The following is a 16,988-nucleotide window of genomic DNA, read 5'->3' on the forward strand; positions in this document are numbered from 1 at the left end:
TACATAAGAATTATAAATGGCATATGGTAGGTGGGGCCCATTGAGACCAACTGTACCCAACCAGTTCCTAGTTATCTGCAAAGTAATTTGAGTAGGAAAATTCCATATATTGTTATTAGAATTTTATTGCCAATGGCAGTCATTATTGATGTGTTCCATCATTAGCATATATAATGTGCCATCAGAAAAAATTACTCATTGTTTAACTTAAAAGAGTACTCCGGTGTTTAGACATTTGGATAGGGGATAAGATTCCTGATCGCGGGAGTCCCGCCGCTGCGGACCCCCGGGATCATGCACGCGGCACCCCGTTTGTAATCAGTCCCCAGAGCGTGTTCGCTCCGGGACTGATTACTGGCGACTACAGGGCGGGCGGCGTGTAACTTCACGCCCCCGCCCCCGTGTGATGTCACGCTCTGCCCCTCAATGCAAGCCTACGGGAGGGGGCGTGATAGCTGTCATGCATCCAGCGCCTTGAGGGTAAAAAGTATGCCCGTTGTGTGGTACATAGCAAAACAAATTTCTACTTACCTCCGACACTTCCGCAATGTCCCTGGTGTCCTGCTCTGGACCCCACAGAGATCATCTTCTTGAGCAGCATCCTGATGTGCTGGCCCTCTGCAATGATGGATTGCCTTGAGTTACATCACTCTAGGGGGCCAGATGAATATTCATCAGGGGGCGCTGTTGGAGCAGGGGGGCGGGTGGACCAATGCACCTAGTGGTAAAGTAGCACCCCCAGTGCACTTAACACCCTAATTTACATATTGATAATTAATAATAAAAATGTATTTTACCAACAAATGTAGAGGGATAATAGAGGGATAATAAAGGTACAATGTCAATCACAGTCTAATACTGATACAGCCCATATCAGCAGGTTAGATTCTTTTAACCTGTTGACAGTTTCCCTTTAATGTATTCAGAATGTTGCTACCACCTAGTGGTTATTCTGCATTAAAGGGGTTATCTACCATAAGGTGATTTTAGTATGTACCTGCCACATAGTAATGGACATGCTTAGGAAGGATCCGTGCTAGTCTTGGGGCTTAATGGCTATGTTCTGAGATTACCATAACGCTGAGGCTATCTTTTTGTGGACTGGCTATTTCCTGTTGGAGATCGTTCCCTCAAACTACAAGTATCATGATTCTTTGTTTGTAAGTGTGAGGTCACTTTTTCCCTTCCACACATCAGCCACCCCACTCATTGAAACACACCTGTGATCCTTTCCATGCTATAGACTAGTGTTTTCTAACCAGGGTGCCTCCATCTGTTGCAAAACTACAATTCTTGCAGAATGATCTCCCTCCCACCCAGTGGTTGCTCCACCCATTGAAGCAAAGACAAGCTCCCTCTGAACACCTGACTAGTGATATAATGTCCAAAATTGCAACTTTTTAAATACATTTTATAAAAAAAAATTATAAAAATTGTATTAAAAAAAGTACAGATCATTGCGCAAAAAATGAGCCCTCATACCGCCGCTTATACGGAAAAATGTAAAAGTTATAGGTCATCAAAATAAAGGGATTATAAACATACTAATTTGGTTAAAAATGTTGTGATTTTTTTTTAAGCACAACAATAATATAAAAGTACTCAATAATGGGTATCTTTTTAATCGTATTGACCTTCAGAATAAAGAACACACATCATTTTTTACCATAAATTGTACGGCGTGAAAACGAAACCTTCCAAAATTAGCAAAATTGCGTTTTTATTTTTAATTTCCCCACAAAAATAGTGTTTTTTGGTTGCGCCATACATTTTATGATATAATGAGTGATGTCATTACAAAGGACAACTGATCATGCAAAAAACAAGCCCTCATACTAGTCTGGCGATGAAAATATTTTTAGAAGGCGAGGAGGAAAAAATGAAAACGTAAAAATTAAATTGTCTGAGTCCTTAAAGGGGTACTCTGGTGAAAACATTTTTTCTTTTAAATCAACTGGTGGCAGAAAGTAAAAACATATTTGTAAATTACTTCTATTAAAAAATCTTAATCCTTCCAGTACTTATTAGCTGCTGAATGCTACAGAGAAAATTCCTTTCTTTTTGGAACACTGATGACATCACGAGCACAGTGCTCTCTGCTGACATCTCTGTCCATTTTAGCAACCATGCATAGCAGATGCATAGCAGATGCATAGCAGATGTATGCTAAGGGCAGCATGGTGGCTCAGTGGTTAGCACTGCTGCCTTGCAGTGCTGGGGACTTGGGTTCAAATCCCACTAAGGACAACAATAAGTAAAGTGTTATTATTATTATAATAATGTCAGAAGAGATAACTGTGCTCGTGATGTCATCAGAGAGCATTCCAAAAAGAAAAGAATTTCCTCTGTGGTATTCAGCAGCTAATAAGTACTGAAAGGATTAAGATTTTTTAATAGAAGTCATTTACAAATATGTTTAACTTTCTGCCACCAGTTGATTTAAAAGAAAAAAGGTTTTCACCGGAGTACCCCTTTAAGGGGGAAGGCATAAAAGGCTGTGGCATTTGAGCAGCTTTGGACCCTTCTCCCTGACACTTGGTTGAGAAATAAAAAGGCAATTTTTTATGTATCGGCTTTAGTAGGTGTACAGTTTGCTTTTATACCCTAAGTGCTATCCAATGGTGTCTGTGTGTTGAAACGGGGAACAGGCAGTGGATCAGTGGGCATCCAGGCACCATGGTAACAGGGGATTGTGAGGTGGGGAATAAACCTTTTTTTTTTATCATTATTTTTTTATCCAGTCTGTCACCTTTTTAGTTTTTTATCCTGCTGGACAATCCTATTAGTTACAAACTAGTAGGAAAAACTGAGAAATTTTACAAAGCAGAAAAGATCCTCCAGAACTGTGTTATAATGGGGACTACTAAAACAGACATGTCCAGAGTGGTGACAGATCCTCTTTAAATTAATTTGACAGCTACAACAGCATCTATCTGAGCCAAGTGGCAGTACTAACATGAAAGGTATTGAGTGTTAGATCCTAATATATTCCTATGAACTGTAGTCCAATGTATGTCAGCCAACTCAACATTGTGATACCTCTGTGATATATCTGGGAGCTGAGTTATTATATAAAACACATGTCATTTGTTGCACCATTATATCTGTACTTGTCTTGGGTAAAAAAAAAAAAAAACAGATATGGAGCAGAAAAATGAACAATATATCTTTGGCAAGATTAGGTTCAATCATTTCTGTTTTCCTACAAACATTAATGCCAAATTGGCTCTTCCTCAGCCTATTGGGAGGTCAACCTAGTGAATTGATACTTTTCCATCTATTCTAGATTCTATAGATTCAAAGCACATGTTAAGCCATTAATTCCTTGTATTGTGTTTTCTAACATTTGACTAAAATATCCAGTATAACACACAATGTTTTCTGTTATTTTTTATGTGATGTAAGAATTGTTAACACCCTGAACATTCATCAATTGTAAGGAGTTTAAGGCTATGACATGAGATTAAAATATGCCAGGAATACTTATGCTTTTGTCACTTCATGATACATGGTCAAGGAGATTAACCTGAATTCATTTAAAAAGGCAATGCATTATACTGTCAGAGGTGATTTATTCACTTTGTCTAGTCAAAGTCCATTTCATAAACCTTATTCTTATTTCCTTTTGATGCATTTTACCTGTAAATTTTATACTGTACTAGTGAAAAAAGGCAAAAACAGCATTATTTTTGTTATTAAAAGCTTAAAAGATAATAGAAAATTTACATAATTATAAGTTTGTTTTAGGGGAGTGAGGTAGAGAAAAGTGTACATGCACATTAGATAGATTTGATGCAGATTCTTTCCACAGCAAATTCACAAGGAAATCAAAAATTTCCAAACCGCACCAAACCATGGATTTTAGTGTTTATTTTGTGCAGCTTGGCCGCTGTGGATTTCCTAAGAAGTAAAAAGAAATAATAATTTATATAAAATCATCTACATCTTGTTGTTTTTGCTGTGGTTCCACAGATAATCTGCAGCAAAATCCACGGCAAAAGTGTAGCCTGCTGATTTTATATCAAAGTAAAGTCAAAAGGGGAAATAAAATTGCAATAAAATGTAAAAAAATCAGGAACATTATCTAACATGCTGCGTGTTCAAAATATATACTGCAGGTCAACTTCTGTGCACAAAATTTACATTGTATGTAAATTATATTCTTTAAATCCCGTCTACTCTGCTGCTATCGAATTATGAAAAATCTGCAGCAAATCCTTCTAATGTGTGTGGTGAGGGTGTGATAAGGGCAGATGGAATTACCCTAGGGGCAGATGGCATTGTGGTGCCTTGTAGGGGATATAGGGTAGTTGGGGTGTTGCTTTTCTTGAATTATAAAGGGCGCTGTTAACCCTTGTCACTCGTGACGCCAGGGGGAGGGTTAAATACTGTAATGGTGCTGGGCCTATCACCACCCTTCCCAAGAACGATAATGAATGTGTAATGTGTAATAAATGGATTGTCCACAACCACTGTCAACTGAAACTTGCAGGAACTTTTACTGAAGATTTTCTGAAGCATACAATAGCAATAACAGTCCATGAACAAAGTCTATTTGTATTTGAGCAGCGATTGACAGTTGGTTGAGATCAGATAAGCTCAATTCAGCTTTAGGGAGATTCAGTTGCATAGATCTGCTGGATATAGGGGTGCGTTTAGGTCCAGTGATCTTGCGGAGAGTAGCGGGGAATTTGATATCAATAACCGCTATGCTGTAGGCCGAGGCCACAAGGCTTTGGCCTAGTAAACGTACTTCAAAGTTGCGGAGGTCCTACCTCATTCAGTGACAGCAACCTAAGAGAGCGATCAATGGCCGCAGCTCCCTTATATGGGCAGGGGCGGGCCGTTTTGGATTGGTCCGAAACAACTGTCACTCACCGTTACACGGCATTATGGGAAACACGTGACTCAAGAACCACCTAAGGTCCTTCAACATACCATAGAGTTCTGAACCGTGTCACATGACCCGCAGGTCCTGCAACGCTAAAACAAGTGAGTAACACCATATACATATTTACATAGATAATATTTATAAATATCAAGTTACTAAGGGGGGACTAGGGGTTAATTAGGGAAATGAACCCCGACAGTCCTAGGGACTCTGACTTTGGGGACTAATAACTAAGGCACAGTATGAAATACGGTGCCGGGACACCACAGCATTAACCCCTTGTGTGTGAAACCAGGGTGTGGTTTATCCTCTACACCACTTGAAGCTATACCGCTGGATCCTGGGCTAGGCATGGGGCCAAATAATGACTTCAACGCCAAGTTACGGAACAACGGCAACTTTACTGAGTCAGACAGGTCTAACAGTCTATACAGCTTGTCTAGGCCAAAGGAGGTAACCAGTGACTTCAGAGACCACAGGGCTTGCTGGGATTTATAGTGGACTTGGACAGTTTGATGCACGGCCACGCTGACTTGAGACAGACTTGACTTGGACTGACTTGACTAAGACTTACTTTGACAGACTTCACCCCGTTTGTAGCTTACTAAGTTTTGACTTTCACCTGTGGGGCAGTGGACTTGTGGATCAGTGGCTACATGGTAGACTTTAGGCCTTCTCAGGACACCAAACACTCTCTCGGAACTTGACTGTACTAAATCTCAGCAACGACTCAACGAGACTGTGCTAGATCCACCCAGGGTTTATATGGGGGAGACTCTGGAGGGGTCCCATAGGTCACCCTGTAGGTCACATGGTCAATGACACCTTCCTTGGTTACAATCACATGACAACAGTACTTAAAGGTATATGACAAAATATGTACAATATAATACATAGGTACATGGGTGTTTAACACAAGACAGGGAATAGTTTTGCCATATACAATAATACACAGGTATTATAAAAGTATGCAGATTAAATGGTTATAAGAATATAAACATAAATGAGTAATAAACACAATGATATATGCAAATGAATATCAATTAGATATATTAGTTAACATTACAAGCTTGTTAATTGACTACATATACTAGAACAATACATGTGAGTAGTAAGTAACTTGTTACAATAAAACAAAAACTACTAGGTTAGGAATATCATATAATGAAAAGGTTACATATCACTTGATCCAGAGGAACCTCATGATATCCACATGGGCAATATCTAATCATAGACATCTCAATATGAAATGCTAAATACACTCTCCGCCCCCTTCTAACCAACTACATATCACATGACTCCATGAATGGGCAAATCCATCTAAGGATATAAACATAGAAGAAATTTAATATACTTCCGCCCCATTCTGGACTATTTTCTATACATGATCTTGGTAAGACATTAAGACAAATCGCAGAGTTTTATGATCTCGCTAGACTATATTTTAGAAGGAAGAACTTGAAACAAGATTCCTGTGTGGGAAATATACTTATAACACTTAGTTTGGCGAGTAGGAATTCTATCAATATGTCTAAGCAATAATTTAATGCTTTGATAGATTATGAGTCTTGATTCTTCTGCAGGTAGAATGAAGTCTCACAATATCCTAACACTATAATCTCAATATGGAGATAATTAATTATTTTATTTTATTTATTTATTTGCCAATCTAAATGGTATAATTCCATCCACATTATCCAAATTGGTCTTAATTAAATGGAATACCATTTTTGTGTCTCTTACCAAGTCTATTTAAGAACCTCGCTTCTGGTCCTAGGAAAATTGAATCTCATCGTCATGGATAGCCATTGGTCTGGTACCATATAATCAGTCCGGCTTGGTTTCTCCAGACATAGAGATAATAGATAATAATATAATAGATAATAATACAATGGATGATTCTCTAACACAGATGTGTGAATGTCTAGAGAATGTATCTAGCCCCCTTATCTGTCTTATCTAAACAGCCATAAATATCTAAAGAGACAACAAGTATTCTTCTCCCAGACTGGCACTTGAATAGAAGAACTTTGGAATACACTGTGGTCTATTTAGAACATACAACAAAATGGCTGACATCATGCTATTATGCTATGAAACATAGTGATTCCTTTTTGGAGCCTACAATAAGCATGACAAAAGCCTGTACTGGGCCACCATTTGTGTATTTACCAAAAAAAGCTTTACTATGTTACATGTAAAAATTGGTTCCCTATTAAACTTAAATTCTCCATTTTATGTGTGTATTTTGCACCAGTTTGATTAAAAAGTGGCTCAGCATACATTTTTAAAATCATTTTTCCTTATTTGCAAGTTGTTTGCCAAAGTTTTAAAGAGGCGAGGCCTCAGAAAAAGGGGCAGACAAGGGTAAAAAAAAACTGGTGTTAAAGAGCCTGAGTCACTGTAAAAACTCTGGCACAATCTTAAACTGTTTGGACTAAGTAAGATGTAGCAAGTTTTGAATATGTCTCCCAAAGGGAATTGTCAACATATTTTATCATGGTAAACTACGGGCAATATTAGATAGATCCTGACAAATGAATTTAAAGCATAGTCCTGTTTATGTAGATGGACTTTGAATCATTTGGCAAATCAGTTCATGGCCAGTATCTTTAATACAGAAGAGGAGGGATGAAGGAACGATTAGATGAAGGAAATTATGACACTTGAGAGGGTCTGTCACACTCCCAGGACACTTTTGGCCTTGAAAAATAACTAGATTTTTGGGATGATTCAGTCCTCATCACCGATAATCAGACAGACACCCTACAGTACCCTGTAACGATCATTTCCCCCCCAAAAATGCTTCCTTAGGGGGCGTGGCCACTTTACACACTTTATGCATGTTATGAATTTTTCCTGGCTTGCTAAACTATAGTACCCTGCGTCCATTACATATAGGTCTAGTCTTCATATGTACTATCTGCATGTGCTCTGGTGCCTTTGTATTATGTCTATTGTATGTTTTTTAACATTTGAGTATATTCAATAAAGATATTGTTACACCTGCGCTCCTGCCGGACTCGCCGGACGTAAGCGCTCTCTGTCCCCGCTGTCGGCGGGGCTGAGATTCGCATCGCAGGACGCACCCGCATGCGAATCTCAGCCCGTCACTCACCGTCCTCAGAGTCCTTTTTTCCCCCGATGCGCTTGCCTCCGTCTCCTAGGGCGCGCGCGCGGGTCGGAACTCTAACTCTTAAAGGGCCAGTACCCAATTAATTAAAGTGCTTGCATTTCCCTGCCGGATCTTTGGTAGTCTATGCCATTGTGAAGTCCTGTGTTCCTGTGCTCCTGTTACTGTTACAGGGGTAGTGACCTGGGTGCCACCTGCCGTAGCAAGACCATCCCGCTTTGCGGCGGGCTCCAGGCCCGGACTGGCTTATCGGGATACCGGGAAATTTCCTGGTGGGCCACTTTGAGATGTGGCTGCGTCACATTAGGGACATCCCTGTGTCCCGAAAAATCTTTTCGGGACACAAGGATGCCCCGGTTACCTCTTTGCGGCAGCCCCCACGTTAACTTTAAAACATTGACGTCCCGTGCGTGCACCCTTAGTAATAGAGCCTGGCGGAGCAGTGAGGAGGACATGTGCGCATGGTAAGTGACCAGCGGCACGTCATCTTCAGTATTCCGACCACCGCTCCGGGGTCACAATCTACCCATAGGCCATAGTAGTAGATCATGACCCAGAGCGGTGGTCGGAACACTGAAGTGGGGCAGCAAACATGCATACAGCCTTCAGCCATACACTGTATATGTATACTATGGGGCTGGTATGTAATTTTTTTCAGGGCTGGTTTTCACACCTAGTCCGGCCCTGGCGGGCTCTGGTGAAAACCAGTGGCACCTTAGACTCTGCTCCCTGGCAGGGCTCAAGTCTCCATTCACACAGGCCCAGAGGATCCAGCACCTGCAGTGATTCCTAACAGATATATTTTTTGTATGTTACGTGTTTGGTGCACTATTTTTCTAGTTTTGGTGTAGCAGATGATTCGGTCCTGCAAACTTCTCCTTCTTCCTTGCAAAAGAGATTTGCTGTTGTGCATATACACAATTTAGTGCTGGGACAATACGAGTGAAGTTACCTTGTTTTGCAGGCTGGATAACTTGATCCATTTGATCAATATGTGCACATAGAATGCTCAATGTTTGGAACAAACTGTTTCGAACGCTGGAGCCGGTGCCGGGAGCTCATGATGTCATAGCCCCATCCCATCAGGATGACACACGCCCCCTCAATGCAAGTCTATGGGAGGGGGCGGGGCTATGACATCACGAGCTGCCGACTCCAGCGTTCGGAACTGTTTGTTCCAAACGCTGAGCAGCAGAGTACCTCGTTAAGTTTCAGTATGGGAAATACAGCAGTTCTGCTACAAAAAAAAAAAAAAACAAGCAAAAAAAAAATAATCTATATATATACTTTATTTTTTTTACTTAAACATTATGAAGCATTTGAACCTGTAGAGTACACAGGACATACACCCTGGCTGCCTGGTACTTGAGGCACCAGAACATACATGTTCACAAAGCAAGGTCCGTAAAAAAAACGGTTTGACAAACTTATTGTGAAGAAATATGCATGGTCTGCATGCATATGATCGCACAAAGGTTCTTTTGGCTCACTAAGATCATGGTCCAATGGGCTCATTTGCATGTGATGGTCAGATGTCCATATACTTTTGGCCATATAGTATATGTATATTTATCTATACAAAATATCTATATATAATTTTTTTTTTTTTTTTTTTTTACCCTAGATACAACAACACGTCTTTCTACTGGCTACATCTAGTATTGCAGCTCTTCATCTAAAATTTCTTTATAATCTCTGGCAACCTTTGGAGAAGCATTTAGTTGGCTATTTGTATGTCTGGACAGCTTGTTTATTCTCCTGTGACATCTTTATTTTTTATTACATTCTCCTTTATGAACCTCATGGCTTATGTACTAAGCATTATAGCAATATTGTGATGGAATTTTTTTTTTTCTTTCTGTGTTTTACACATTAGCCACGTAGCAGCTGGAAGGCTTTGTAGGATTTGTTCAGTGTGTTACATGCTTCATCAGCAGCAAAAAAGACATTCAAAATAGAATTACACACAGTCTTTAAATATAAGTCACCCTGTACCTACCTGCCAAAAGAAATGAAAATGCGCTTAACAGATACGGCTAGGAGACCAGCTGAAAAGTGACCGTCTTTTTAGTGTCTGATCACATCTCATCCAGTGGCTGTTTTCCATTTGTTTTTTTATGATAAAAATAATGCTTTAACTTTTTCTATTCCTCCCCTCTATTTTGGCAGATGTTAAATATTATGGTTTTTCCATGCACCAAACCAAGTAACTGCATATTTGTATCATAATAAAACAACATATAAGCAGTGTGTAAGTGTGCTTCTTCAATTCCATTCCTGTTAACTTACTGTATTACCTGTCTGTCAGGGTAAATGGATCTTAAATGGGCACTGTTATTAAACATGATTTTTAATATTTGATTCCTTATGCCAAATTGGCTTCCATAAAAAAAAAAAAATAGTTTTATGTTAGTTTTTCTGCTGTATACTTCTGGCCACCAGGGGTTTTCCTTCTTGGCCAGAACACATTCTGTCTGGTCAAATTCTCAGATTTTGGTCTCCTGCTTGTAATGGCAGGAGACCAAACTCAGAGTTTCTCTGCACTGAGCTTGGATGACAGCTGCAAAGAGCCTCACTGAAAGCAGCTGCACAGACTAAAAGCTGCAAAGAGCCTCACTGAAAGCAGCTGCACAGAATAAAAGCTGCAAAGAGCCTCACTGAAAGATACACAGACTGAAAGCTGCTGCACAGAGCTTCTATTCATCACAGCACTGAAACCATGTGAGGGTGGAAGTTGTCCCCCAGCAGACTTCGGTGATGTAAAACCTGCTCGGAAATGCCCATTTTCTTCTGCTGGAAGATTTCACTATGTGAGCAAAAAGAAAGATAAGATTCACAGCTTTTTAAAGCTCTGAATTTTTTTCTAAGGGTGGGAGGGATGTTAAGGAGTAGTTAGGGAGCCTAGCCTTAGTTAGTTTAGAAAGGTTTATTTAGTGACAGGTACTCTTTATTTGATATTTACTTAATTTATAGCAGCCAATGCCACTATCTGGGCATTAAAGGGGTACTCCGGTAGAAACCACATTTTTTTCAAATCAACTGGTGCTAGAAAGTTAAACAGATTTGTAAATTACTTCTGTTTAAAAACAATAAGCCTTCCAGTACTTATCAGCTGTTGTATACTACAGAGGAAGTTGTGTAGTTCTTTTCAGTCTGGCCACAGTGCTCTCTGCTGCCACCTTTTTCCTTGTCAGGAACTGTCCAGAGCAGGAACAAATCCCCATAGAAAACCTTTCCTGCTCTGGACAGTTCCTAAAATTGCCAGAGGTGGCAGAAGAGAGCACTGTGGTCAGACTGGAAAGAAATATACAATTTCCTCTGTAGTATACAGCAGCTGATAAGTACTGGAAGGATTAAGGTTTTTAAATAAAAATAATTTACAAATCTGTTTAACTTTCTGGCACCAGTTGATTTGCTAAAATTCTTTTCACCCCAGTATCCCTTTAAAAGTGGTATTGCTGTCAGATGCCCAGTTATAAAAATAAAAAAGGATCCCCCTGTCTGCTTTACAGTGTTCAACTTCTGGTGCATGCATTTTATGTGGCCTTCATATGTTTTATTTTGCACTTTTTGTGGCCTTTTTCTCTAAAATAGTGTCAGCACATGCTTTTTTTTCCCCATGACTTTTTTCCCCCTTTCAAATGGTTTTTATTGGGTTTTAACAGAATAGTTAAGTGAACAAACATATATAATATAGAATAGAACAGGCTTCTATTACTTCATAGAAGCGAAGGTAAACAATGAAATATACTTTCAGTGACAAAATAAATGTTTAGCAAATGTGAGAACAAAAGTAAGGTAATAAATGAAAGTGAAAACAAATAGAGTGGAATATTCATGAAATAACACAAACAAAATTTCTTGTTAACCCCTTAACGACAATGGACGTAAATGTACGTCATGGTGACGTGGTACTTAACGCACCATGACGTACATGTACGCGCCGACATGATCCGCTCCGGTGCTCGCGTCATGCCTGCTATCAGCAGCCAGGTACCCGCCGGTAATGCCGGACATCCGCGATCGCGCGGATGTCCGCCATTAACCCCTCCCATGCCATGATCAATACAGATCACAGCATCTGCGGCATTGCGGTAGTTTGAATGGACGATCGGATCGCCCGCAGCGCTGCCGCGGGGATCCGATCATCCAGCATGGCGGCCGGAGGTCCCCTCACCTTGCTCCGGCCGTCTCCCAATCACCGATAATACTGAGCAGTGCTGTGTCCTATACATAGCACTTCACAGTATTAGCAATCAACTGATTGCAATGAATAGTCCCCTATGGGGACATAAAAAGTGTAAAAAAAAAGTAAAAAAATGTTAAATAAAAGCATAAAAAACTATAATTAATACACATATTTGGTATCGCCGCGTGTGTAAAAGTCTGAACTATTAAAATATATTGTTAATCATCCCATACGGTGAACGGCGTAAACGTAAAAAAATTTTAAAAAGTCCAAAATTGCTGCTTTTTTGTCACATTTTATTCCCCAAAAAATTTATGCAAAATTAATAAAAAGTAAAACCTAAGCAATAATGATACTGATAAAAACTACAGATCATGGCGCAAAAAATGAGCCCTCCAATTGCCCCATATACGGAAAAATTAGAACGTTATAGGTAGTCAAAATAGGGCAATTTCAAACATACTAATTTTGTTGAAATGGTTTGAGATTTTTTTTTTAAGCGGTATAATTATAGAAAAGAATATAATCATGGGTATCATTTTAATCGTATTGACCCACAGAATAAAGAAAACATGTCATTTTTACCGAAAATTGTACAGCGTGAAAACAAAACCTTCCAAAATTTGCTAAATTGCGGTTTTCTTTTCAATTTTCCCACATAAATAATATTTGTTTGATTGCGCCATACATTTTATGGTAAAATAAGTGATGTAATTACAAAGTACAATTGGAGACGCAAAAAACAAGCCCTCATATGGGTCTGTGGATGGAAATTTAAGAGTTATGATTTTTAGAAGGCGAGGAGGAAAAACGAAAATGCAAAAATAAAATTGGTCTGGTCCTTAACCCCTTAAGGACCGGAGGTTTTTCCGTTTTTGCATTTTCGTTTCTTGCTCCTTGCCTTTAAAAAATCATAACTCTTTCAAATTTACACCTAAAAATCCATATGATGGCTTATTTTTTGCGCCACCAATTCTACTTTGTAATGACGTCAGTCATTTTGCCCAAAAATCTATGGTGAAGCGGGAAAAAAAATCATTGTGCGACAAAATTGAAAAAAAAACGCTGTTTTGTAACTTTTGGGGGCTTCCGTTTCTACGTAGTACATATTTCGGTAAAAATGACACCTGATATGTATTCTGTAGGTCCGTACGATTAAAATGATACCCTACTTATATAGGTTTGATTTTGTCGGACTTCTGGAAAAAATCATAACTACATGCAGGAAAATGAATACGTTTAAAATTGTCATCTTCTGACCCCTATAACTTTTTTATTTTTCCGTGTATGGGGCGGTATGAGCGCTCATTTTTTGCGCCATGATCTGAAGTTTTTAACGGTACCATTTTTGCATTGATAGGACTTATTGATCACTTTTTATTCATTTTTAAATGATATAAAAAGTGACCAAAAATGCACTATTTTGGACTTTGGAATTTTTTTGCGCGCACGCCATTGACCGAGCGGTTTAATTAATGATATATTTTTATAATTCGGACATTTCCGCACGCGGTGATACCACATATGTTTATTTTTATTTTTATTTACACTGTGTTTTTTTTTTTTTTATTGGGAAAGGGGGGTGATTCAAACTTTTAATAGGGGAGGAGTTAAATGATCTTTATTCACTTTTTTTTTTCACTTTTTTTTGCAGTGTTATAGGTCCCATAGGGACCTATAACACTGCACACACTGATCTTCTATGTTGATCACTGGTTTCTCATAAGAAACCAGTGATCAACGATTCTGCCGGATGACTGCTCATGCCTGGATCTCAGGCACTGAGCAGTCATTCGGCGATCGGACAGCGAGGAGGCAGGAAGGGGCCCTCCCGCTGTCCTGTCAGCTGTTCGGGATGCCGCGATTAGCCGCGGCTATCCCGAACAGCCCGACTGAGCTAGCCGGGAACTTTCACTTTCACTTTTAGCCGCGCGGCTCAGCTTTGAGCGCGCGGCTAAAGGGTAAATAGCGCGCGGCGCCGCGATCGGCGCTGCGCGCTATTAGAGGCGGGTCCCAGCTTCACTATGACGCCGGGCCCGCCATGATATGACGCGGGGTTACTGTGTAACCCCGCGTTATATCAGAAGAGCAGGACCAAGGACGTACCGGTACGTCCTTGGTCCTTAAGGGGTTAAGGGGTTAAAGGTGACTTTTTTTTTTCCATTTCAAATCATGTGACTTAAGGATTTCTCTTAAAGTATGTGGAAAAAAGCCACAATATGGCAAAACAAAACAAATAGACACAAGCATTTTCAAACTACCTAAAGTGTACGTGTCAGATCCCAGTACCTAATCCTGACCATTGACATCTCATTTTCATGCCTCATGATCTATATATATTATAAAAATCCCTCTTTTCATTAAATCACAGTGTTAGAAATCCTCTCAGGGGAAGGGGGCGTGTCCCTCCTTGTGGTGGTGGGAGGTGATTGGTGCTTCTGCTCATGCAGCCTTGTCCATGAGTCATCTCTTGTCCATGACTCGTGGACAAGCCTAATGCTGCTGCAGGACTGGTTAACATCCCAGTAGGTAGTGAGACCCCTAGTGGTGGGATTTTCAGGAGCTGTTTTCTTTATTTAATATTCAAAATTTACTAAACAACCATAATTGAAAAGGTGTTGAATTTTTGTCAGTAACAACATATAAAAAGTTTTGGGATCTGACAGTGCCCATTTAAGGGCAGAGCCAATTAAAATTCAGCATTTTCATATTTTCCTCCTTTTTTTGTATGTGTGCATAGTCACACTGGAGCTAACCTGGGAGCAGTCTACAAGCCGGACCTGATGCTGCCGTAATTTGGTTCCTGGTTTTGCTTATCACGCACAGGTAGGTTAGTGTTAGGCCCGTACCATCTGAGAAACCTTGACGTTGGTGTGCGGGCTCTGGTATGTCCTTCACATGAGGATATACTGGCTAATGTCTCAATTTTAGCATCAGTTTTGAGGGTTAGTTAATGTAATTGTTTGCATCTGCCACAGTAGTGAACCTATATTGTGGTCCACAAGTGCAGGACCTCTACTCCAGTTTGGGGTGCACAGCTGCACTTGGGGTTGAGGAACATCTGCCATTTTGGACCACACCAGTGAATTTGTTTTATGTCTAGATTTCATGCATCCACACATTTATAAAGTGTAGGATGCTAATTGCGGTACTTTTGCAGGCATCCTCCATTGTATGTGTGGTAGCCCTTGGGGGGTGTTGGTAGTGGGGGTATTGTTTCCGTAATTGAGGGGTTAATGTTAACCCTATAGTTCATGACGCCAGGCTGAGGGCTAGTATACTGAGGTAATTCTCCGGCCTATCGCCGCCCTTCCCAGTAACGATAGGTGCATGTAATTAAATAACTCAAGATCTAAAAGGTACTTGAACTTGGATAACTTTACTTAAGTGCTTGCGATACATCCAACGTATAATAACAGTCTCAGGAATACAATCTCTATATAGCTCAATGACTGACAATTGTTGCGGACCTTGAAATAAATTAAAGTCTCTGAATTTAGGGTAATTATTGCAGATCCCTCCGGATTTAGGGGATAGATAAGGTCCGGTGATCTTGCAGAGTGCGTGGGGATTGATACACTCAGAAATTAGAAGTTATCGGCCGTCGCCGCAAGGTTCAGGCCTAGACTCACTGATCTCAGCAGTGCAGATGCTTCTTGCTTGCTTGCACAGGAACAAGAGAGCGAGAACATGGCCGCTGCTCCCTTATATGGGCAGGCGGCGGGGCTAATCTGATTGGTCCGAACATCTGTCACTCACTGTTACACAGTGTGATGGGATTAACTACGTCATAAGGACCTTCAAAGGTCCTCAAGCAGAAATACCATAGAGTTCATCTGACCACATGACCCGCAGGTCCTTCTACACTATGCAGAGGTAATTAACTATTTATATACATGGATATCATATCTACATGCTTCCTAAATAAATTATTGGCTCAATAACTATCTGGGTGAGAGGTGACCAGGGGTGAACTAGACAATGGGGAACCTCGACGTCCTAGGGACTCTGGCTAAGGGGACCCATACACGCAGGTATCGGATAGGATACGGTACCGGGACACCACATATGCATATCTGCTGGGGATCGCCCATAGCAATGGACCACAAGGGCAGGAGCTCCACCCCAGCATAGAGTGCACAACTGCACTTGGGGTTGAGTATCTCTTGCCTCTGCAGACCACACAATTGTAAGCTGTTATAATTCTTATTTTCCCATCTACAGACACATATGAGGCTTGTTTTTTGCACAACCAATTGTACTTTGTAATAACACTTTTCATTTTGCCATAAAATTTACAGTACAACTCCCCAACAAATTATTATCATAGAAAAACGTAACTTTGTAACTTTTGGAGGGTTTTGTTTTTACATACCATACTTTATGGTAAAACTGATATGTTTTATTTATTTTGCTGGTCAATACATAATGATACCTGTGGTTACATGTTTTTCTTTAATTGTACTGTTTTTTTTTTAACTCTTTTTTTTTTTTTTTTTTTAAACAAAATAAGTATGTTTAAAAATGCTCTATTCTGAACTCTATTTCTTTCCATCTTTTTTTATCACTTTTTATTTCCTTTTATTTTGGAATGTGATTTTTCTATTTTGTTTTTTTTTTCTCTTGGAGCTTTTTTTTTTCTTATTTGTTTATGCCATTTACTGTATGGGTTAATTATATTTTAATGGTTCAGTCATATACACATGTGGTGATATTAAATATGTTTTTCTTTTTTATTAAATGTTTTTATATTCATACATTAGTATTATACAGTC

This window comes from Hyla sarda, chromosome 2, assembly GCF_029499605.1.
Source record: "Hyla sarda isolate aHylSar1 chromosome 2, aHylSar1.hap1, whole genome shotgun sequence".
In the NCBI taxonomy this organism is placed as follows: Eukaryota; Metazoa; Chordata; class Amphibia; order Anura; family Hylidae; genus Hyla; species Hyla sarda.